This window comes from Mobula hypostoma, chromosome 15 (genome assembly GCF_963921235.1).
Source record: "Mobula hypostoma chromosome 15, sMobHyp1.1, whole genome shotgun sequence".
Classification (NCBI taxonomy): domain Eukaryota; kingdom Metazoa; phylum Chordata; class Chondrichthyes; order Myliobatiformes; family Myliobatidae; genus Mobula; species Mobula hypostoma.
Window position 1 is genome coordinate 5579698 of NC_086111.1, and position 25606 is coordinate 5605303.

Genomic DNA, 25606 nt, shown 5'->3' on the forward strand with positions numbered 1-25606 from the left:
CATTAAAAGTAAATTTATTATCAAAGTGTGGATATGTCACCATATACTATCCTCGTCGGCACTCAGTGAAACAAAGAAACTCAACAGAAAAATTGCACACCGACAAACAAATGAAGTACAAAAGAAGACAATTTATGTTCAACTGTGCTTTCAACAGTAAGATAGGCCAGGCTTGGTTTTGACTTCAATAAGTGATTAAATTATTAACCCAAGGTTCCAGCCAATTGGAAGTTCTCTCTGCAAAAAATGTTGTAAGTATAAAGCAGGTATTTTGTCGGGAATTTTTGTTGGACCCACCCAGGAGTTGAATGCATCTCTTTTAGGGCTCCTGACAAAGTCGTACACACTGGTCCCACTGAGGATGAATGAACAAAAGGCCGGTGTGTGAGTAAAAACCAGCTCTGGGCCAACCTGCGCCAAGTCTGCTGGGCGGTTGTGGAAGTCCAGGGTTCTGACAAATATTTGGTCAGCTGTGTAGATGGGGTCACTCAGGCTGTTGTTTGATTTTCTGTTTTCATTGAAAGAGTGTCTGTAGGATGATCAATAAGGAACTTCTTGTTGGTTCAGACGCTGTAAAGTCCAAGTGGGTCATGATTTTTTTTGAAAGAAGAATTTGCAATTTTTGATATGGTTCAAAGGATGTGGGTGTCTCTGGCAAGGCCCATATTTATGGTCCATCCCTAATTTTTCCCGTGAACTATCCCACTTTTTAGAGGCTAGTCAGGTCAACCTATCTGGTGTTGCATCTGGCCCACTTAGGATAAGGGCAACAGGTGACCTTTTCTGAACTTAAAGGTTTTTACTGAATCCAGCATATCACTTCAAATTTATCTCAATCCTGGAATTTAAATTTCCCAGCTGCCGTATTGGGGTTTGCACTCACTGCACAGCTGGGAGATTCTGGGTCAATAGTCCAGACTGCTGCAGTGAAAAACTGGTTACTAAAGGACAACAGCACCATGCGTATTTAAGTTTAGAGCTGGCTGCCATCTTGTCCTTGCACCTGTTGGTGCTTGGTTTGTTTATATATTGAGATGGAGGATGGGACAGGTTCTTCCGCCCTTTGAGCTGGGTTGCCACTGGAGGTTCGGCCAGTACAGCAGGCTGCGTCTTATATTCGAACAAGGCAACCCAGTCTGCACGGAGAAGACTGGACTGTTGATCTAGAATTATTCTAGCTGCGCATTGAGTTACATAAAATAAGCAGCACATGTGTGACTAACCTACCTTAAGTTATTTGGAGATACAGCTCATTAACAAGCCCATCAAGTCTGTGCTGCCTGGTTATACCTATGTGACCAGTTAACCTACCAATCCCTGTTCTTGGAACATGGGAAGAAACTGGAGAATCAGGAGGACCCCAAGCAGTCACAGGGTGAAAGTACAAAATCCTTACAGACATCAGCTGAATTGAACCCGGGTTGGTAGCTCTGTTACGCTAACCGCTGTGCAACTGCACCAACAACTTCAACTATTATTTGACAACTACACTCAGTAGCCACATTATCAGATACACCTGTGTACCACTTGTTCATGCAAGTATCTAATCAGTCAATCATGTGGCTGTAACTCAATGCATAAAAACATGCAGACATGGTCAAAAGGTTCAGTTGTTGTTTAGACCAAAATTCAGAATGGGGGAGAAATGTGACCTAAGTGACTTTGACAGTGGAATAATTGGCGGTTTGAATGTCTGAGAAACTGCTGAATTCCTGGGATTTTCATGCACAACGCTGTCTAGAGTTTACAAAGAATGGTGTGGAAAACAAAAATGTCCCACCAACAAGTTTGCAATTTCATCAAAGGTGTCTCCCCATGGTTTTCCACACAGCTTTTCAACTCTTTTCACTCGGAGTCTTTTGTTTAGCCAGGGTGGTGGTGGTGGTGGTGGGTAGAGTGGTGTCGTTGAGCCAACCGTGCCGCTGATCATTTCCGCCAGAGGTCTGCTTCAAAGCACCTCTGCTCTTTCTTGCAGCCCATTGGTCCATTTCAAGCCAGGCAGGGTTTGACCTCTGCTCTTTCTTGCAGCCCATTGGTCCATTTCAAGCCAGGCAGGGTTTGACCTCTGCTCTTTCTTGCAGCCCATTGGTCCATTTCAAGCCAGGCAGGGTTTGACCTCTGCTCCTCCTTTCAGCCATTGGTCCATTTCAAGGACATCAATGTCAAAAAGAATCAAAGTGGGCTGATTTACGCAGTTGATGAGACTGAATTATTTAAAAGATTTTTTTAAAAAAGCTTAGTTTTATTTGTCACATGTACATCAAAACAGCGAACTGTAAGGTGAAATCCATCGTTTACATCAACAACCAGCAGAGTCTGAGAATTTACTGAGTGTAGCCCACATATATCGCTGCATTTCCAGCGCTAGCATGGCAGCCCACAACTCACCAACCCTAACCGGCCTGTCCTTTGAAATGTGGGAGGGAATCGGAGCAGCCTTGTGGTCATGGTGGGAATGTGCAAACTCCTCACGTACAGACATGGGAATTGAACGCTGATCTTACAACTTGCGTTTAATTAGTATGTAACCAGTGTGCTGCAGTGCCACCACTTTATAAAACTTCTCTTCATGGACTTGTTTATGTTGAAGTTAGTGGAAAGGTTTAATCTTGCTAGTTTGAAGTCAGATCCTCAGCCCGAGGTATTGGCTGTCCTCTTTTCCATGATCATCTCTTTTCAATTTGATCTTACAAAACTTCGAGCCAAAGGGCTAATTTGATTTGTTGTAAAGCCAGCACAAGATGCACTGGGTCAATTGGTAATCAAAGGAGAAATAAAGAACTCTGGTTAAGTCCCACTAGCGGCCTGGCCTTTTGTTTTATTTCAGATTTAGAGCATCTGCAGTATTTTGCTTTGAGTTTTTTGAAATAACGATTTGTGTTTTGGCTCTGATGTTCCAGCAGCACTCCATAACATTGTATTTTCTTGTTTACAGATCTATGTGTGTGGGGACAGCACTAAAGACTGGGCCGGCAGTGCAGGGGTAATGCACCTGTCCGGAAGCCTGGAAGAGACAAATGGTAAGCAGTCTTTCCTTTCTAGGGATAAAAGCAGAAATTAAGAATAAAATGGAGAATGGTTTATCATCAAGCTACATGTACATATGCAGCCCTGAGATTCAATTTCTTGTTAAGATACAAAGTAAATGCGAGAAACATAATAGAACCAAAGAATACCCAATAGGACAATCAGTCAATGTGCAAAAGACAACGAAGTGTTCAAATACAAAGAGGAAAAACTAACAATGATAATAAATAAGCAATAAAGATTGAGAACATGAGATGAAGAGTCCTACAAAGTGAGTCAGGTGAATTGGGGGTGACAGATTAATGACTCTGACCTCTTCTCCCGGAGCCTCATGATCTGCCCATCACCTCTCTTGTTCCCAGTCTCCTTCCCCAATTCCACTATCCCTTCCTATTAGATTCCTTCTTCAACACTGTCTGTTCCACCTCTCCCCTCCCAGCTTCTTTCATCATCCTTCCTCCCCCACCCCACCCCATCACACCCACCTTTCCCCACACCTGGTCTCAGCTGTCCCCTCCCAGCTTCTTTCATCATCCTTCCTCCCCCACCCCACCTCACCCACCTCACCCCTCACCTGGTCTCAGCTGTCCCCTCCCAGCTTCTTTCATCAACCTTCCTCCCCCACCCCACCTCACCCCTCACCTGGTCTCAGCTGTCACCTTCCAGCTTGTGTTCCTCCCCCTCCCCCACTGCTGCTTCTGCCTCCCTCCACCTTCCTTTCCTGTCTTTTCTCGAGATTAAATCGTTGGGTTTCTGGGCAGTATGACTCGAAGGGCCTGTTCTGCACTGTGTCTCGAAGTGCATACCATGGCGATATCCAGCGTCGAACAGAGTCGCTATCCCAGCAGAACTGTTCATATTTCCCACTTCTTTTCACTATAATTGTTCAGTGTCGTTACTGTTTACTGATCAGTGTGGTGGGATACTGTGGTGCAGTGGTATAGTGGCTAGCGTAACACAAGTGATCGGGGTTCAATTCCCCCTACTGCCTGTAAGGAGTTTTTGTGTTCTCCTCATGACCGTGTGGCTTTCTTGTGGGCATTGCAGTTTGCTTCAACGTGCAGATGATGCATGGCACAGTAACTTGTGGACATGCAGATGATGCATGGCACAGTAACTTGTAGACGTGAATATGTTGACACTAGAAGCACGGAGGCACTTGCGGGCTGCACCCAGCACATTCTTAGATTACGTTGGTCGTTGACACAGATGACACGTTTCATGGTATGCCTTGATGTACAAAGTTTGTACATGTGACAAGGCTGATTTGGCATTATCTCCAGCATCTGTACTAAGCTGAATTCCTTTTCTGAGTCCCACTTCGTACATCACTTACCATTTGTCTGCATGCTTTTAAACATCATCTGTCCTGCCATTTTCCACTCCATGGTATGTCCTCTGAATTTGCCTCATCCCCTTTAATACAGCAGTTACATCCCTGGGAAGCACCTTTGCTTGTTTTTCTGTATTAAGGTGATGGTATCAGGTGTTGAAGCACAGAGACCTGCACGGAACTCCACAGGGATACTTGGGTTTCCCAGCAGAGCACTCGACTCTTCCTTTGAGACATTACAATCTGGAGATGTGCTACAATCCTTCCAGTTGGCACAGACGTGGTCCCAGATTGCACTAAGTTCCAGAGATGCTGGTTTTCTGGATCTCTTCATGATGTCAAACCTCATCCTGTTCCATATCAGGGCAAAATGTATTTCAGCAGGAAGATTCACACATACAGTATGTACATAGCCACACTCTAAACTGTTACTTGTACATTGTGTTTTATTGGATTGATTTTATATTTATATTTTTTGTGGGTTTTTTATTACCACTACTGGCTCACGGAGCCCTTGAGGTCTTTGGAGTTTCTGTTGGCATTTCTGTAGCGCTGTGTTTTTACGGGATGCGGTTACTGCCCCAAGCCAGACGCTCCTCCTTTCGCAGTTGGGCTTAGGATTGTCAGTGGTGGAGTTGTTTTTTTTAGCTGCATGGATCCAAAGTCGCAATCATTTCTTTCTTTCTTACGCTCGTTTACTGAAGAATACCAATAAACAAAGTTGAAAGTGTGCACACAGTAAATTGAGACACCTTCGAGTGTATCCCCTTTTTCTTCCGTGAGTGGTTTCTTTTTTCCAACAGCCACAGACACCACATTGCTTCCAGCTTCGCTCAGTGAGTCCGCATGTGAACAGTGGCACAGGAAGCAGCCAGGGCACACGGAGATCACACAAGCCTCAGATGAGAGAAGTGACCAGTGAAGTTGCTTTTGCATATGAAGGTTAATGATAAATGTTGGCCATGCCCCTCAGAGAATACCCTTGTACATTTACTGGTGCTAATCGTTCAGAATCAGAATTGTGTTTAATATTACTGGCGTATGTTGTGAAATGTGTTGTTTTGCAGCAGCAGTACAGTGCAGTACTCTATCGTCATCGTTAGGTCGCATCTGGAATTTCCAGTTGGCGGACGATCTCCCTCCACGACGCTCTGTCCCGACACTTGTCCACAACATCCCTCTTCTTGTCCAGTTTGGTCCAATCCTTGATGTTATCCAGCCACATTGTTCTTTGCCTTCCTCTTCTTTTCTTTCCCTCCACCTTTCCATACAGTAAGTCCAACAAGATGTTATCTCTCTGCGTAACGTGTCCACAATAAGCAACTTTTAACTTCCTGATCTTCTTCAGCAGTATCCGTGTCTGTGTTCTATCAACTTTGGACAAAACCCTCTCATTTGAAACTTTCTCTGCCCAGCTGATCTTCAACATTTGTCGATAGCACCACATTTCAAAAGCATTAATTCGTTTCATGTCATCTTTCTTCAGGGTCCATGTTTCTGATCCATACCTCAGCACTAACCACACATAACACGCGAGGAAGCGAATTCTACTTTGGATGTCTACCTTCCAACTGTATAGTAGATCTTTTAGCTTCATGAACTGGATCTTAGCCATACCTATTCTCCTTCTGATCTCAACTTCACATCTCCTGTCATCAACTTGTCAGAGAACTGCCAAGATAATCAAACTTTTGCACCTGTTCAATGTCTTATCCATTCTCTTGTAACAATACCATCATCATTGAGTCTTTAGTGTTTGTTTTACTTACCACTGTCGATTTTGCTTTCTTAGGGTTGATTTTTAGTCCATTTTCAAGGCTTTTCTCATTCACTTTATTCAGCATAATTTGCAGTTCACTTTACAAAGTATAAATTACAATAAGTATATATTAAAAATAATTAAGCAACTAATGCAAAAAGAGAGGGTGAAAATACTCAGGTAATGTCCATGGGTTCATTTTCAGTTCAGAAATATGATGGTGAAGGGATGGAAGGTCCTGAAGTGTTGAGTGTGTGTCTTCAGGCTCCTTTACCACCCCCTTGATGGTAGCAGTGAGAAGAGGGCACGACGTACGACCTAGGTGATGGGGGTCCTCTACAATGGATGCTGCCTTCTTGAGGCATCACCTTTTGAAGGTGTCTTGGATGCTGAGGAGCCTGGTGCCCAGGCTGAGTTTACAATTTTCTGCAACTTTCTTCAGATCTTCTGCTGTGGCCCCTCTACACGAGACAGTGATGGAACCAGTTAGAATGCTCTCCACGGTACATCTGTAGAGAGTTGTGAGTATCTTTGGTGACATACCAAATCTCCTCAAACTCCTAACGAGATAGGGATGCTGTTATGCCGCCTTTGTAGTTGCTCAGTGTGTTGGGTCCAGGATTGATCCTCAGAAATGTTGACACCCAGAAACATCTTTTTTCTGTCCAAAAAAGGACATGTTTGACAAACTTCAGGCCCAAGCCTTTGGCATTTTCCCATGGAATAACTGTTGAACCCAGCTCCAGCTGGATCCCGACCCAGGAAAATTCATTGCAAGGTTCCATCTCAAAACACCTCTTACCACTGGACCAAGTCCTCCTTTCCACTTTACAAATTGAATCTCTCCAGCAACACATGCAAAAATGCTGGAATGCTGGGAAATGGGACAAAAGGAACATCTTGGAGAGCTACGCATGCATAATACTGAAGGAACTCGGCAAGTCAGGCAGCATTTGCGGAGAGGAATAAACAGTTGCCGTTTTGAGGCTTACAAGCTCAAGGTCAGAGTGGCTTAGACGATTCTCATAATTACAAAGGCCGCTATGGAAGTGTGAGAAATAGGGCACAAACCTAGCAGCAGCTTTGAAATTTGGGACCATTTCACAAGAGGCAGGGAATCTTCCTATTATAGATGCAGACATACTTTGGGCCTGGCATTCCCTTTTTCAGAAGCTCCAGAGCAAATGCTGAAGGTGGGCTGTTAGCTGAGGTGTTGATGCTCCACGATTGCATTGGTCACCTTGTTAACCACCAGGGTACCAGCCATCGTGTCCTCATCTGCCAGGCAGTCAGGTCTGTGTAGACCTCAACAGAAGCAAGAGGCGAGGTGTGGGGAGGTGGTATGGAGAAGAGCAGAATTGTCTGTTTTTTCTTGTCTTGAAGACCCCCTTCATGAATGAGCCAACATTAACATTAAGATCACACAATTGCCAGTGGGTGTATTACACAGTGTGTGTATTACCACGGTGACAGTGGGTGCAAAACACAATTGCCAGTGGGTGTATTACCACAATGCTGGTGTGGTAATGGACCTGGACAAGCCAGCGAGCACTGTGAGGGTCATGTTTTTTGACTTCTCCAGTGCGTTCAACACCATCCGCCCTGCTCTGCTGGGGGAGAAGTTGACAGCGATGCAGGTGGATGCTTCCCTGGTATCATGGATTCTTGATTACCTGACTGGCAGACCACAGTACGTGTGCTTGCAACACTGTGTGTCCGACAGAGCGATTAGCAGCACTGGGGCTCCACAGGGGACTGTCTTGTCTCCCTTTCTCTTCACCATTTACACCTCGGACTTCAACTACTGCACAGAGTCTTGTCATCTTCAGAAGTTTTCTGATGACTCTGCCATAGTTGGATGCATCAGCAAGGGTGATGAGGCTGAGTACAGGGCTATGGTAGGAAACTTTGTCACATGGTGTGAGCAGAATTATCTGCAGCTTAATGTGACATAGACTAAGGAGCTGGTGGTAGACCTGAGGAGAGTTAAGGTACCGGTGACCCCTGTTTCCATCCAGGGGGTCAGTGTGGACATGGTGGAGGATTACAAATACCTGGGGATACGAATTGACAATAAACTGGGGCAGAGAAGGGGCAGAGCTGTCTCTATTTCCTGAGGAGACTGAGGTCCTTAAACATCTGCCGGACGATGCTGAGGATGTTCTACGAGTCTGTGGTGGCCAGTGCTATCATGTTTGCTGTTGTGTGCTGGGGCAGCAGGCTGAGGGTAGCAGACACCAACAGAATCAACAAACTCATTTGTAAGGCCAGTGATGTTGTGGGGATGGAACTGGACTCTCTGACGGTGGTGTCTGAAAAGAGGATGCTGTCAAAGTTGCATGCCATCTTGGACAATGTCTCCCATCCACTACATAATGTACTGGGTGGGCACAGGAGTACATTCAGCCAGAGACTCATTCCACCGAGATGCAGCACAGAGCGTCATAGGAAGTCATTCCTGCCTGTGGCCATCAAACTTTACAACTCCTCCTTTGGAGGGTCAGACACCCTGAGCCAACAGGCTGGTCCTGGGCTTATTTCATAATTTACTGGCATAATTTACATATTACTATTTAACTATTTATGGTTCTATTACTATTTATTATTTATGGTGCAACTGTAATGAAAACCAATTTCCCCCGGGATCAATAAAGTATGACTATGACTGGTATAAACACAGGATGTGGTGTCAAACTTGGCCACCCTCACTGCTCATTGCTACATTGTTCCTTTCTTTGAGTGAGTTAAATAAAAAACGTTGAGGCAAGAGTTTTGCCAGGTTAAGGGGCCAGCTCTGTGGTTTGTGGCAGGTGAAATACTGAGGAAACAAAAGATTTACTGGGTTATAAAAACCTCATGCAAATCTGGGAGAAAACACTGAAATATGATTATTTTAATTATTATATTTATATTGCAGCAGTGGTTCAATGTAGTTTTGCCATCATTGCCTGGGGTTATTTGTGCTGTGGAACGCTACCTGTCTGTAATACAATGCCTATTGTATAGTGCAAGAACACCAGGTGCTCCCGGTTCCGCTAGTTAGAAAGTGTTAGCAGCATAGTTCCCTCTAAGTTGTGCGTGTGCACACGTTTTTCAACCAGCGCACGAAGGAAATTAATGTGCACACAAAAGGTTAGATACCAAAAATAATGTAGTAATTAATAACTATACTTATTGAAAATAATCTTTTAGCTAACTGTTTCTGTTAACTAGTTGATTGGTTTTTCAAATACTACAATACACGTCACTAATTTACGTCACCTCACCTTTCCTGTTCCGGTTTGTACAGCTGCATCACGGCGACAGCCATGTTTGGCGGACAGTGTTCATATCGTAAAGTTTACAAAGATCTGTTTCAAATCCTGTAGATAGCTTATGAAGGTTTTATTGAAAAAGGTATTGATTCACTATGTCAAATTCAAAAGAAGCGAAGGGCATGAAGCGCAGAAGAACTGCAAATTTGTTTAATTTGTTGAATGGCTTAACAAAATAGTAGAAACTGCTACACCGAGAGGTCATGAACATTCAGTTACGAGATATATTTTAATTATGATTCGGAAACTGGAGTTATCTGTTTGTATTGTCATGATGCGTAAATTGCTGGAGAATTTGCTAGTGGAAAGAAGTGGGATGATATTTGGAAACTTGACTTTTTGAAGCGTCATTTGGCAAGTAAATCGCATTTGGACGGTGAACAAAAGCTCAGGCAACAGAACCTGTCATTACCCGTTACAGGAGTGCTACACATGTTATGGTTGAGTGCAGATGAGCAAGAGCGAAAATGATCAAACTCAGAGAAAATCAAATTTGAGGTACAAGAATGGTCAGCTTTTGATTTCTCCGCAATTGCAGATTGTGACTTCACATTTGGTGATGAACAAGTTAATGCCTTATGTATAAAATATCATGATTTTCTAGCTGAAGATACTGTAATAGTTAGACAGTTTAATAATTTCAAATTTTCCATGCAAGAAAAAATTAAATCCAAACTGATTTCAAACTTTGCTCAAATGGTGGCATTTGTACTTCAAAATGAACAGTTTTGCGACCTTGCAAGCTGATGGACATTGGGGGAACGTTTCTTGCATCTAGTGCAGACTGTGAGCGAGGTTTTAGCCTAATGAATCAACTCAAAAACAATCTGAGAAACCGTTCAGGTGAATGTCATTTGGATATGTTAATGAGAATCAAAAGCTATCAATTGGATGGAAGTTCTATTAGTCTAGATAGAGTTTACAATGAATGGGTAAATACCAAAGACAGGAGGGAGAAAAAAATAATTGAGTGACTTAAATATGTATGTTATTTTGTTGTTATTCTGAGCAGTTTTATGTCAAATATTTTGTAAACCTACATAAACTGTGCCATGTGTGCATTCAGTGCTCACATACTTTTGTCACAGGAAAACATTTGCACAACATAAGGTTTTTGCGCACACTCACTACTAAAAATTAGAGGGAACATTGGTTAGCAGGTTGAGGTTTGTAACTTTGGCTTTCTGCCAAACCATGTCCAGTTGATAGTTTACCTGGATTTTCAATGTACTGGAATACTAATCCACTTTGTGAGATTTGTTAATACAAAGTGTGGATTCACAGTGCAGCCATTGCTGGCAAAGCAACATTTATTGTCCATCGTAAATGCAGTAGGAAAGCTGTGATATTGCATATTCTTGCCAGTTACACTGTGTGACTTGGTCAGTCATATCGGAGAGCAGTGTAGTGTCTTGGATAGACCTAGACATCTTCCTCTTCTTTAGCCTGTTCCCCTCCTGGGGCACTGACTGCCAACAGCAGCTCACTCGTCCGGTGTCCTGGGTAAAGGTTCTGGCTCCAGCTTTCACCGTATGGTTTTTTTCACATTTTCTAGGCAAAGTCCTTCCCCACTCAGAGCTTCAGAATCAGGCTTATTATCACCAGCATGTGATATGAAATTTGTTAACTTGGCAGCAGCAGTTCAACGCAATACATAATCTCTGAGAGAGAGAGAGAAAAAAAAACATAATAAACAAGTAAATCAATTACATATATTGAATAGATTATTAAAAAATGTGCGAAAACAGAAATACTGTATATTAAAAAAGTGAGGTAGTGTCCAAAGCTTCAAAGTCCATTTAGGAATGAGACAGCAGAGGGGAAGAAGCTGTTCCTGAATCACTGAGTGTGTGCCTTCAGGCTTCTGTATCTCCTACCTGATGGTAACAGTGAGAAAAGGGCACGTCCTGGGTGCTGGAGGTCCTTAGTAATGAACGCTGCCCTTCTGAGACACTGCTCCCTAAAGATGTCCTGGATACTTAGTAAGCTAGCACCCAAGATGGAGCCGACTAGATTTACAACCTTCTGCAGCTTCTTTTGGTCCTGTGCAGGAGCCCCTTCATACCAGACAGTGATTCAGCCTGTTAGAATGCTGTCCACGGTACTATAGAAGTTTTTGAGTGTATTTGTTGACATGCCAAATTGCTTCAAATTCCTAATAAAGTATAGCCACTGTCTTGCCTTCTTTATGACTACATCAATATGTTGGGATCAGGTTAGATCCTCAGAGATCTTGACACCCAGGAACTTGAAACTGCTCACTCTCTCCGCTTCTGATCCCTCTATGAGGATTGGTATGTGCTCCTTCATCTTACCCTTCCTGAAGTCCACAACCAGCTCTTCTCCTTACTGACGTTGAGTGCCAGGTTGTTGCTGTGGCACCATTCCACTGGTTGGCATATCTCACTCCTGTATGCCTTCTCATCACCCCCTGAGATTCTACCAACAGTGGTTGTATCGTCAGCAAATTTGTAGATGGTATTTGAGCTATGCCTAGCCTCACAGTCATGTGTGTATATAGAGAGTAGAGCAGTGGGCTCACACACCCTTGAGGTGCGCCAGTGTTGATCGTCAGCGAAGAGGATATGTTATCACCAATCCACACAGTCTGTGGTCTTCCGGTTAGGAAGTCGAGGATCCAATTGCAGAGAGAGGTTTAGAGGCCCAGGTTCTGCATTTAGCTATCAGGATTGTGGGAATGATGGTATTAAATGCTGAGCTATAGTTGATGAACAGCATCCTGACGTAGGTGTTTGTGTTGTCCAGGTGGTCTAAAGCCATGTGGAGAGCCATTGAGATTGCGTCTGCTGTTGACCTATTGTGGCGATAGGCAAATTGCAATGGGTCCAGGTCCTTGCTGAGGCAGGAGTTCAGCAGAGTGATAACCAACCTCTCAAAGTATTTCATCATTGTCGATGTGAGTGCTACTGGGTGATAGTCGTTAAGGCAGCCCACATTATTCTCCTTTGGCATTGGTATAATTGTTGCCTTTAGTGCTGCCTTTGGTGTTTCTGTAGTGCTGGGTTTTTATGAAATGGGATTACTAGCCCCATGCCTGACCCTCGAACTTCCATAACTGGGCTTGTGACAGTCCATGGTGGAGTTAGCCAGACTTCAAAAGGACAACAAATCTCCTGCTTCAGAAGTCCATGGTGAACAGCATGTTTTTAAAAAAATGATGCTCTGGTGATTTCGTGGCTTCCATTATTGCTATTAACTTTCATTTGTATAATGAGAAGACATTCCAAGTTTACTTAAATTGGATTTAAACTGACCTGCTGGGATTTGAACCCTGTTCTCTGCATTATTAGTCCAGTTCTCTCTCTTAGTTGTCTAGAGAGGGAAATGTTAGGCCAAGTTATCAAGAGCTTTGTTATTTAGGTGTTGACCACCCCCACCTCCCCGGTGTGATGCCAGACCAAAAATAATGTTAAAAATGTATTTGTTTCCCATATGTGAGATTTTTCCTGCCAAATCTCAGTCCATGATTGGATGGTCAAAGTTATCATTGTGTTTTATTTTTATTTAGACAGTGGGACAAAAGGGGATACTTGAAGGACTGAAGTTAATCCTGATTATAGAGATCATAAACTGAACAAACCAAGTGATCATTTTAAAAGGTGTTTTGCTCTAAAGTGATGGAGAGTGAGCTGCAGGAAGAATTTGACTGCACCAATTTTTAATGCTCACAGTCACATTGACACGAGAAGTGTTCTCAAATCCCAGGACATTCCTGAACAAGGTATTGCCTTTAGGTGTCTATTGAAACGTGGCTCTGAAAAGCCAACACTTTCTTTGCCACATGGGTGACAAAGTTAGCCTTTCCTGCCCATAGCACCACTGGTCTACAAGATGTTCCTCATGCATCTGGTCCATCAGGTCATTGGTATAGCTCACAGTGTTCTTAGTCATAGAACTAAGTACAGCACAGAAACAAACTAGCCCATGCTGAAGACCATAAGATAGAGGAGAATAATTAGGCCATGTGGCCCATTGAGTCTGCTCTGCCATTTCAACATGGCTGATTCCTCTCAGCCCCAATCTCCTGCTTCTCCCCATATTCCTTCATGCCCTGCCTAAACAAGAATCTATCAACCTCTGCCTTAAGTATGTCCAATGGCCTGAACATCCACCTGTCGTAAAGAATTCCACAGATTCACCACTCTCTGGCTAAAGAAATTCCTCACCTCCATTCTAAATGAACATCCTAGATTCTGAGACTGTGCCCTCTGGTCTTGACTCCCCCACCTTAGGAAACATCCTCTCCAAATCTACTCTATCAAGGCCTTTCAATATTTGATAGGTTTCAATGAGATCCCCTTTCATTCTTCTGAATTCCAGGGAGGACAGGCCCAGAATATCTTTCATTTCGCAGAATCATTCTCGTAAGCCTCCTCTGAATCCTCTCCAATCCTTTCTTAGATAAGGAGCCCAAAACTGCTCTCAGTACTGCAAATGAGGCCTCACCAGTGACTTGACTTAACACCTTTGTTTTTATATTCTAATCTGCTGGAAAGAATGCTGACATTGTATTTGCCTTCCTTACCACCGACTCGATCTGCAAATTAACCTGTAGGGAATCCTGCATGAGGACTCCCGAGTCGCTTTACACCTCGTATTTTAAATTTCTTTCCATTTAGAGTATAGTCAACCTTTTTATTTCTTCTACCAAAGTGTATGACCATCCTAAGGTATCTTTAGGGAGCGGTGTCTCAGAAAGGCAGTGTCCATTATTAAGGACCTCCAGCACCCAGGGCATGCCCTTTTCTCACTGTTACCATCAAGTAGGAGATACAGAAGCCTGAAGGCACACACTCAGCGATTCAGGAACAGCTTCTTCCCCTCTGCCATCTGATTCCCAAATGGACATTGAATCTTTGGACACTACCTCACTTTTTTTAGTATACAATATTTCTGTTTTTGCACATTAAAAAAATCTACTCAATATACATAATTGATTTAGTATTATTTTATTTTATTTCATTATTATTATTATTATTATTTTCTTCTCTCTCTGCTAGATTATGTATTGCAGTGGTCCCCAACCACCAGGCCACAAGGAAATGATACGAGTCAGCTGAACCTTTCCTCATTCCCTGTCACGCACTGTTGAACTTGAACATAGGGTTGCCAACTGTCCCGTATTTGCCAGGACATCCCGTATATTGGGCTAAATTGGTTTGTCCCGTACGGGACCGCCCTTGTCCCATATTTCCCCCGCTAAGGTAGAGCATTCCTATGAAACCTTTCGTGCCAAAATGGCGTAAAGCGAAGAAGCAATCACCATTAATTTATATGGGAAAAATTTTTGAGCATTCCCAGACCCAAAAAATATCCTACCAAATCATACCAAATAACACGTAAAACCTAAAATAACACTAACATATAGTGAAAACATTAACGATATGATAACTTCACAGCCTATATAAAGTAGAAATAATGTATGTACAGTGTAGTCGGGAAGATTAAGCCAAAACCGATTTGTTGGGGAAAAAATTGGCACATACGCTCATGCGCACATCACGCATGTGCACACAGATGCCCACGCAAGGCTTCATGGTCATGGTAGTCTTTCTCGGGGTGAACACAAGTGTCCTGTCAACACTGGTGAACGCAGCAGGCCAGGCAGCATCTATAGGAAGAGGTACAGTCGAGGTTTCAGGCCGGGGCCCTTCGTCAGGATTTGACTGCTACTTTTGTCCCTTATTTGGGAGTGAGAAAGTTGGTAATCCTAACTGTAAAAGGCACGCTGAGGTGAGTTTAACCGTAATTCCCCCCCCGGTCAGCTGGTCCGCAAGAAGATCGTCAATATTAAACTAGTCCGTGGTGCAAAAAAGCTTGGGGACCCCTGATGTATTGAATTGAACTGAACTGCTGCTGCTGAGTTAACAAATTTCATGTCACATGCCGGTGATAATAAACCCGATTCTGATTCTGACTTCTTGTCACTATATTCCATCCACCTCTCCTAATCCATTCTCCTAATCTGTGTAAATCCTTCTCTAGCCTCTCTGCTTCCTCAACACTACCTGGCCCTCCACCTATCTTTGTATCATTTGCAAATTTGTTTCAAAAAAACCCGTCAATTCCATCATCTAAATCATTGACATTTAAAGTAAAAAGAATCAGCCCCAACACAGACCCCTATGGAACACCACTAGTCACCGGCAGCCAACCAGAAAAGGTTCCCTTTATTCCCACTCTTTACTCCTGCCAATCGGCCACTGCTTCAACCATGCTAGAATATTTGCTGTAATAGCATGGGCTATTAACTTGTTAAGCAGTATCATGTGTGTCACCTTGTCAAAGACCTTCTGAAAATCCAAGTACAAAATATCTATTTATTCTCCTTTGTCTATATTGCTTGTTATTTCTTCAAAGATTTCTAAGAGGTTTGTCAGCAAGATTTTTCTCTTGGGAAACCATGCTGACAACACCAGCTGAATTATTATTCTGCCTCGGCCCATCGACCTGCACCTGGCCCAAAACCCTCTACATCCCTCCCATCCATTTACTTATCAAAACTTCTTAACTGTTGAAATCAAATCCACACCTACCACTTCAGCTTGCAGCTCATTCCACACACTTACCACTCTCTGAATGAAGAAGTTCCCCCTCATGTTCTGTTTCAGCATTTCACCTTTCACCCTTAACCTTTGACTTGGTAGTTCTAGTCTTAGTTCTAGCATTTCACCTTAGATAGATCTGGTCCTAGGGTTGAGGTTCTGAACTGGAAGAAGGCCAAATTTGAAGAAATGAGAAAGGATCTAAAAAGCGTGGATTGGGACAGGTTGTTCTCTCGCAAGGATATGATCGGTAAGTGGGAAGCCTTCAAAGGAGAAATTTTGAGAGTGCAGAGCTTGTATGTTCCTGTCAGGATTAAAGACAAAGTGAACAGGAATAAGAAACCTTGGTTCTCAAGGGATATTGCAACTCTGATAAAGAAGAAGAGGGAGTTGTATGACATGTATAGGAAACAGAGCAAATAAGGTGCTTGAGGAGTATAAAAAGTGCAAGAAAATACTTAAGAAGGAAATCAGGAGGGCTAGAAGAAGACATGAGGTTGCCTTGGCAGTCAAAGTGAAGGATAATCCAAAGAGCTTTTACAGGTATATTAAGAGCAAAAGGATTGTAAGGGATAAAATTGGTCCTCTTGAAGATCAGAGTGGTTGGCTATGTGCGGAACCAAAAGAAATGGGGGAGATCTTAAATGGGTTTTTTGCGTCTGTATTTACTAAAGAAACTGGCATGAAGTCTATGGAATTAAGGGAAACAAGTAGTGAGATCATGGAAACTGTACAGATTGAAAAGGAGGAGGTGCTTGCTATCTTGAGGCAAATTAAAGTGGATAAATCCCCAGGACCTGACAGGGTATTCCCTTGGACCTTGAAGGAGACTAGTGTTGAAATTTCAGGGGCCCTGGCAGAAATATTTAAAATGTTGGTGTCTATGGATGAGGTGCCGGAGGATTGGAGAATGGCTCATGTTGTTCCGTTGTTTAAAAAAGGATCGAAAAGTAATCTGGGAAATTATAAGCTGGTAAATTTGACATCGGTAGTGGGTAAGTTATTGGAGGGAGTACTAAGAGACAGAATCTACAAGCATTTGGATAGACAGGGACTTATTAGGGAGAGTCAACATGGCTTTGTGCGTGGTAGGTCATGTTTGACCAATCTATTGGAGTTTTACGAGAAGGATACCGGGAAAGTGGATGAAGGGAAGGCAGTGGATATTGTCTACATGGACTTCAGTAACGCCTTTGACAAGGTCCCACATGAGAGGTTAGTTAGGAAAATGGGAGGTTAGTTAGGAAAATTCAGTCGCTAGGTATACATGGAGAGGTGGTAAATTGGATTAGACATTGGCTCAGTGGAAGAAGCCAAAGAGTGGTAGTAGGAGTGGAGGCCTGTAACTAGTGGTGTGCCACAGGGATCAGTGCTGGGTCCATTGTTATTTGTCATCTATATCAATGATCTGGATGATAATGTGGTAAATTGGATCAGCAAATTTGCTAATGATACAAAGATTGGAGGTGTAGTGGACAATGAGGAAGGTTTTCAAAGCTTGCAGATGGATTTGGACCAGCTGGAAAAATGGGCTGAGAAATGGGAGATGGAGTTTAATACAGACAAGTGTGAGGTATTTCACTTTGGAAGGACAAACCAAGGTAGAACATACAGGGTAAATGGTAAGGCACTGAGGAGTACAGTAGAACAGAGGGATCTGGGAATACAGATATAAAATTCCCTAAAAGTGGCATCACAGGTAGATAGGGTTGTAAAGAGAGCTTTTGGTACATTGGTCTTTATTAATCAAAGTGCTGAGTATAAGAGCTGGAATGCTATGATGAGGTTGTATAAGGCATTGGTGAGGCCGAATCTGGAGTATTGTGTTCAGTTTTGGTCACCAAATTACAGGAAGGATATTAACAAGGTTGAAAGAGTGCAGAGAAGGTTTACAAGGATGTTGCCGGGACTTGAAAAACTCAGTTACAGAGAAAAGTTGAATAGGTTAGGACTTTATTCCCTGGAGTGTAGAAGAATTGAGGGGAGATTTGATAGAGGTATATAAAATTATGATGGGCTTAGATTGTCATAGTCATACTTTATTGATCCCGGGGGAAATTAGTTTTCGCTACAGTTGCACCATAAATAATAAATAGTAATAGAACCATAAATAGTTAAATAGTAATATGTAAATTATGCCAGTAAATTATGAAATAAATCCAGGACCAGCCTATCGGCTCAGGGTGTCTGACCCTCCAAGGGAGGAGTTGTAAAGTTTGATGGCCACAGGCAGGAATGACTTCCTATGACGCTCTGTGTTGCATCTCGGTGGAATGAGTCTCTGGCTGAATGTACTCCTGTGCCCACCTAGTACATTATGTAGTGGATGGGATACATTGTCCAAGATGGCATGCAACTTAGACAGCATCCTCTTTTCAGACACCACCGTCAGAGAGTCCAGTTCCATCCCCACAGCATCACTGGCCTTACAAATGAATTTGTTGATTCTGTTGGTGTCTGCTACCCTCAGCCTGCTGCCCCAGCACACAACAGCAAACATGATAGCACTGGCCACCACAGACTCGTAGAACATTCTCAGCATCGTCTGGCAGATGTTAAAGGACCTCAGTCTCCTCAGGAAATAGAGACGGCTCTGACCCTTCTTGTAGACAGCCTCAGTGTTCTTTGACCAGTCCAGTTTATTGTCAATTTGTATCGCCAGGTATTTGTAATCCTCCACCATGTCCACATTGACCCCCTGGATGGAAACAGGGGTCACCGGTACCTTAGCTCTCCTCAGGTCTACCACCAGCTCCGTAGTCTTTTTCACATTAAGCTGCAGATAATTCTGCTCACACCATGTGACAAAGTTTCCTACCGTAGCCCTGTACTCAGCCTCATCTCCCTTGCTGATGCATCCAACTATGGCAGAGTCATCAGAAAACTTCTGAAGATGACAAGACTCTGTGCAGTAGTTGAAGTCCAAGGTGTAAATGGTGAAGAGAAAGGGAGACAAGACTGTGGAGCCCCAGTGCTGCTGATCACTCTGTCGGACACACAGGTACTGTGGTCTGCCAGTCAGGTAATCAAGAATCCATGACATCAGGGAAGCATCCACCTGCATCGCTGTCAGCTTCTCCCCCAGCAGAGCAGGGTGGATGGTGTTGAACGCATTGGAGAAGTCAAAAATCATGACCCTCACAGTGCTCACTGGCTTGTCCAGGTGGGTGTAGACACGGTTAAGCAGGTAGACGATGGCATCCTCAACTCCTAGTCGGGGCTGGTAGGCAAACTGGAGGGGATCTAAGTGTGGCCTGACCATAGGCCGGAGCAGCTCCAGAACAAATCTCTGCAGATACAGTGAATGCAAGCAGGCTTTTTCCACTGAGGCTAGGGAGAAAAAACCAGAGGGCATGGGTTAAGGGTGAGGGGGGAGAAGTTTAAAGGGAACATTAGCGGGGGGCTCCACACAGAGAGTGGTTGGAGTGTGGAATGAGCTGCCAGACGAGGTGGTAAATGCGGGTTCTTTTTTAACATTTAAGAATAAATTGGACAGATACATGGATGGGAGGTGTATGGAGGGATATGGTCCGTGTGCAGGTCAGTGGGACTAGGCAGAAAATGGTTCGGCACAGCCATGAAGGGCCAAAAGGCCTGTTTCTGTGCTGTAGTTTTTCTGTGGTTTCTATGGTTTCTTTCTACCTTAACCTATATCTTTGTAGTTCTAGTAGAAAAAGCCTACTTGTATTTACCCAATCTATACCCCTCTTGTTCAGCTTCATGTTCCTGCCATGCTCCCTTCACTCCAATACACGTATATCAGCACAGGTCCTGAATGTGAGTTCCCCAGATTTTTATTGTCTTGAGCTTTGATTCCTTACCCATTTTTACCACAGACCCTACACCACCTTCACACTGTGAAGCCAGATTGTGCTCTGTGCACCTCAGTTCTGCAGTGCTGCTGAAATCCTCCTGTTTTCATACAGCTGCAATGACCTCTCTCATGGACAAGAGGGCTACAGCAAACCCTAGCACCGCTGGCTCTGCATTACGTGTTGGTTTTTCCAGTTTGATATCGGCCAACATGGCTAGAGATAGGTTTCCATTTTAGATGCAAGAAAACTCATGTGTATCTCCAGTTCAGGGGGAACAGCAGCACATGGGGGTCAGGTGGGACAATGAATTAGAGGATTTGCCATTGAATGGTAGGGTAAATTTAAAGGTTTTTTTGACTTACTCCTGCACTGATTCCTTGTTTCATTGCAGTATGGAATATGAGAGCAGCTTTAGGATTGAGGATTAACTTTATACATATGCCATATACCTTTTCATGTGTTTACAAGGTGGTGAATCTGTGGAATTTGTTGCCATGGGTGGTTATGGAGGCCAAGCCATTGGGTATATTTAAGGCAGAGGTTGATAGATTCTTGAGTAGTCAGGCCATGAAGGGATATAGGGAGAAGGCAGGAGATTGGGGCTGAGAGGGAAATGGATTGACCAAGATTAAATGTAGGAGCAGACTTGATGGGCCAAATGGCCTAATTCTGCTCCTATATCTTATTGTCTGATGGTCTAATGTATTAGGAAATTGCTGTTGTGTGTTGGTCACGGTGTGACATGCAACAACAAAATAACAATATTCAACAATTATAAAGAGTACTCTTATATTAAAATATAAGGTTGGAGGTTAAAGTATGGATACAAAATAAAATATGTAAAAATACATAAAAACCCACATGTACTTACAATGTAAACAGCTTTATAAAAACTGAACTAAAGAGTTTGCAGTGCAGTTACGGAGGTAATGGATCGCAGGGTTGGAGTGGGGGCGAACTTGAATTAATTTTATTTAGGCGTACAGCATGGACTAGGCCTTTCAGGCCCTTTGAACCAGGCCGCTCAGCAACCTCTGATAACACTGATTTCAATTTTAACCCGAATGATAGGACAGTTTACAATGACCAGTTAACCTACCCAGTAGGTCTTTAGATTGAGAGAGGACCTGGAGAAAACCACACATTCCGTGAGGACAATGTGTAAAATTCCTTACAGAGGACATCGAGCCTGAACTCCAACGACCAGTGCTTAAGCGGGAACAGTGCCACGCTAACCGCACTAAGCTGAATGGTTCAAGAGGTACTGCGACTTATTCCTGCACTGATTCTTGTCCTTGTCGGACTGCAATATGAGAGCAGGTTTAGGATCAGGCTCCGCTATTTGCCATGTTCATTTACGTGGATTAGGGATTTACTGTGGTGTGTGATCAGGGCGTGACATGCAACAAAAAAGTCATAGGTTAAGGTATGGATATGAAAAAAATTTGAATAAATACTTAAATACCCACACGCATTTGCTGAATAAGCAGCATTATAAAAAGCTTTTTTTATTGTTTGCAGTGCAGTGACGGAGGAAATCGAGGCGGGTGTGGAGGTCTAAATAGAATAATTGATCAGATTGACTGCCTAGAAGAACTTTTAAGATGACATAATTTTTTTTGTTGTTTTCTTTTAATAACCGTACAGCTCTTTCCAGAAGAGAGCTTTTGGAAAAGGCAGTTTGCAAGGAGGGTAGTGTTTGCAATGATTTTCCTGCCCACCTCTTTTTTCTGGACACACACAAGTTCTGCAGTGATGGTAGACTGCAGCCAGTGAGCTTTTCTGCTGAGCTGACAGTTCACTGTAGTTCCTGTACATTGTGAGAGGATGGTATGCCAAACCAGACAGTAATGGCTGATGTGAGGATGTTCCCTAATATGGTGGTGTAGAAACTGAAGCTAATGCAAAATGGATAGGTGGAGAGGAACCAAAGATTTGGGACTTTCTGGATCTCTGTTAATTGTCAGTTTCACTTGCTGCAAAACCACTTTGCAACAAAATAGAAGTGTAAGTCAACCAAAATTCCCCAGTCTGTATTTATAAAGCCCACTTTACTCTCAAGACACAAACTTTGAACCTACAGTTAGTGTAAATGTGCCCTGCCTTGTGCTTTGAATGCATTAGTTCTCAAAGTCAACAACGCGTGGAGATTTTTCTTGATGAAACCTGCTTAGTTTTGCAGTTCAGAAGCCTTGAATAGGTTAGTGCGTCTCCCATTGTGGGGAAATCAGGGGTTTGCCTTGTGAATGAGTGAATCAATCCTGGGATGCTAGCCCTTGAACCTATGAATCACCCCGTAACCTGGCAACCAAATATGTGCCTACCAGCTCCTCTGGAAGTTCAAGTACACATGGGAATAGAGGAGAGAAGAAGCGCTGAACCCCAGTAACTGATGCTTTTTTCTCCAAAGTCAAAGCAAATTTATTATTAAAGCATGTACATGTGAGCTTACACTACCTTGGGATTAATTTCTTACAAGAAAATAAATGAACAGAATAGAATTTGTGAAAAGCTGTACATAAAGACTGACATGCAACCAATATGCAAAACAAAACAAACTCTGCAAATAAAAAACGTAATACTCAGAGCATGAGTTGTGGAGTCCTTGAAAATGAGTCCGCAGCCAGTGGTGGGGGGATTGAAGTTATCCACGCTGGATCAGGAGCCTTTTGGTTATAGGGTGATAACTGTTCCTGAACCCGGTGATGTGGGACCTAATGCTCTTGTGCCTGCTGCCTGATGTAGTAGTGAGAAAAGAACATGGCCTGGATGGTGGGAACCCTTAATGGTTAAAGGTGCCTTCTTGTGGCAGGGCTGCATGTAACTGTACTCAGTGGTGGGGAGGGCTTTGCCTGTGATGGACTGTGATTGCCATGTGTATGTTGGCATCACATTTCTGTGTGTACAGTACTGTGCAAAAGTCTTAGGCACCCACACACCCACGCACACACAGACACAGACACCCATGCACCCACGCCTATGCACCCACACACTCACACCCACGCACCCACACACTCACACCCACAGACACACAGACACACACACCCCCACACACACACACCTACACACACACAGACACAGACACCCACTCATACCCACTCACTCACTCACTCACACACACACACACACACACACACACACACACACACGTTCTCACTCACACACTCACACCCATACACACACACATACACACACACACCCATGCACACACAAACACAGACACCCACGCACCCACACCTACGCACCCACACACTCACTTGCGCACACACAGACAGACGCGCGCGCACACGCACACACACACACACACACACACACACACACACACACACACAGAAAAAGCTAAGGTACCTAAGTCTTTTACACAGTACTGTAGTAATTTTATGTATTGCACAGTACTGCTTCAGCAAAAAAAAAACGAATTTCATGATATATGAGAGTGATGATAAACCTGATTCTGATCTGGTTCTCTGTTGTGGACTGAGAGTGGGAAGGGGGCAGGGAGAGGGGAATCATGGTTGGGAAAAGGGGAAGGGAGAGGGGAGGGAGCGGGAAGCACCAGAGAGGCATTCTGTAATGGTAAATAAAATTTTATGCACCCAAATGACCTTGCCTGGTCTCTCTCAAGGCTGGGTGTGTCTGTACTCATGCCAGCCCCTGCCCCGGCACTCCTTCTCTGCCACCTGCCTTCATCCCCCTCCCCCCATGGTCCTCCTCCCTCGCCGCTCCCAACAACCTTTGCTCCCGCCAAATTTATATATTTGCTGTCCACTCTACATTGACAAATTCATTACGGTGCAAAAGTCTTAACCACCCTAGCTACATACAGTATACATGCCTGAGGGATTTGCACAGTACTGTGCCAATTTGTTTCTTTCGTGGTAAAGCTGTTTATTTATTTCTGAAGACCAGAATTAGCAGAAAATGCTGTGGAATATTTTGCATATTGCTCAAATTTTAATGAAAGGAGTTAAGTCTTGCAGAACCAGGTATCACTGAACACCTTACATGCTGCTACCTGTACTTAGCTGAAAAACCCAACAAGCATGCATAGGTTTATCATCAGCTGAATCTTAGTGAAAAGCAAGTTCCACAGCACTCTGCCATTCACATTAGAACACAACAACTGGTTTCTCCAGATGTTCCACACAATTGGAGTAATAGAGAAAAGCTTCAAAGAAACAGATTTTCCTACTAGCTATAAACACAAGGTTCTTCAGATCTGGAAAATCTTAAACAACACGCTTGAAATGCTGAAGGAACTTGGGAAGTGAGGCAGCGTCTTTGGAAAGAAATAAACAGTTGATATTTCAGTACGAGGCTCTTCATCGGGACTGGACAGGAAGGGGATAGAAGCCAAAAGAAGAGGGTGGGGCAATGGGAAGGAGTACAAAGTAAGAAGCTGAGGGGAGGATTGATGGAAGAAGACTGAAGAAAGGAGAGGACAGCGGACCATAGAAGAAAGGGAAGGAAGAGAGGCAGCAGAGGGGAAGAGAAGAGGTGACAAGGTAACCAGAATGAAAAAAGAAAGGAAGAGGGAGAATTTGCTAGAAATTGGAGAAATTGACATTCACGCCATCAAGTTTTAGACAATCCCCATTCTGGTTCCTCACTTACCCCTTTTCTTCTACTGTTTGCCAAAATAAATGTGGAATTTTAAGTGCTTTTGTGTTCCAAATAAAGACCAGCCTGATAAATACTTTGATAGTTTAGAAGCTTGCTTAATATTTGGTATTGGTTTGTTATTTTCACATATACCAAGATACAGTGAAAAGTTTGTCTTGCATACTGTATATACAGTACACAGTGATTTGGTAGAACAACACTAAATGATAGCTGCAGAATAAAATGCAGTGGCCACACAGTAGGTACAGTGGAGGTAAACAATGAAGTGGGGGATTACAACAAAGTAAATTGTGAGGTCGTCCATCTTAATGTACAAGTGGTCCTTTCAGGCAAGAGAATGGGACTGTGGGAGATAGGCCAGCCATGTTGGAATGGTGGAGCAGACTTGATGGACTGAATGGCCTTATTCTATTTCCATGTCTTATGGTCTTTCAGGACTTTGATAACACTGGGATAGATGCTGCCCTTCAGAATGGTGTTTGGGTTTTCAAGCTTTTGCATTTTCTACGCAATGGGAGAGGGGAGAAGGGAGAATCTCCAGAATGAGTGGAGTCGTTGATTATACTGACTGTTTTACTGAGTCTGTGAGAAGTACAGTTCGTAGGGGAGAGGCTGGTTTCCATGATGTGCTGAGCTGTGTCCACAGCTTTGCAGTTTCTTGAAGTCGCATGCAGAACAGTTACCATGCTATGCTATTATGGATGCAGAGAGAATGCTTCCTTTGATGAGGGTTGACAGGGACATGCCAGGTTTCCTTAGCCTCTTGAAGAAGTTGAGGCACTGGTGAAGTTTCTTGGCCATGTCGCCGATATGGTTGGATGAGCTCAATGCCTTCTGTGCTCACTTTCACCACCAGATCAGGGAGAATCTTCGCACACCCCTATGACTCCCAGTGATCCTTTGGTCTCAGTATCTGAAGATGACCTGTGGACTGCCATCAAAACAGTGAATCCAAGGAAAGCATCCATTTTGGATGGAGTACCTGGAGGAATGGCTGTCATCCAGAGGCACTTACATCCACGGTTTTGAGACTGTCTGTGTTGAAGCACATCAGCTCCTGTCTGAGTGGTAATTTGGGTCTGCTCGAATTTGCCTACTGAAGAAACAGGCCCACAGCAGATACCACCTTATTGGCTCTTCGCACAACCCTGGAACGTCTGGACAGCAAA

General features: G+C 43.5%; 1 protein-coding gene across 5 annotated transcripts in view; it reads left to right on the forward strand.

Annotated features, from left to right (window-relative positions):
• plxnb1b (plexin b1b) overlaps positions 1-25606 on the forward strand; it is a 373688-nt gene that overhangs the window by 188878 nt on the left and 159204 nt on the right. For all 5 annotated transcript variants that reach the window (XM_063067659.1, XM_063067658.1, XM_063067662.1 and 2 more), the window contains one exon: positions 2936-3020. The gene's annotated coding sequence lies outside the window, so the exon portion shown is untranslated. The remainder of the gene's footprint in view (positions 1-2935; positions 3021-25606) is intronic.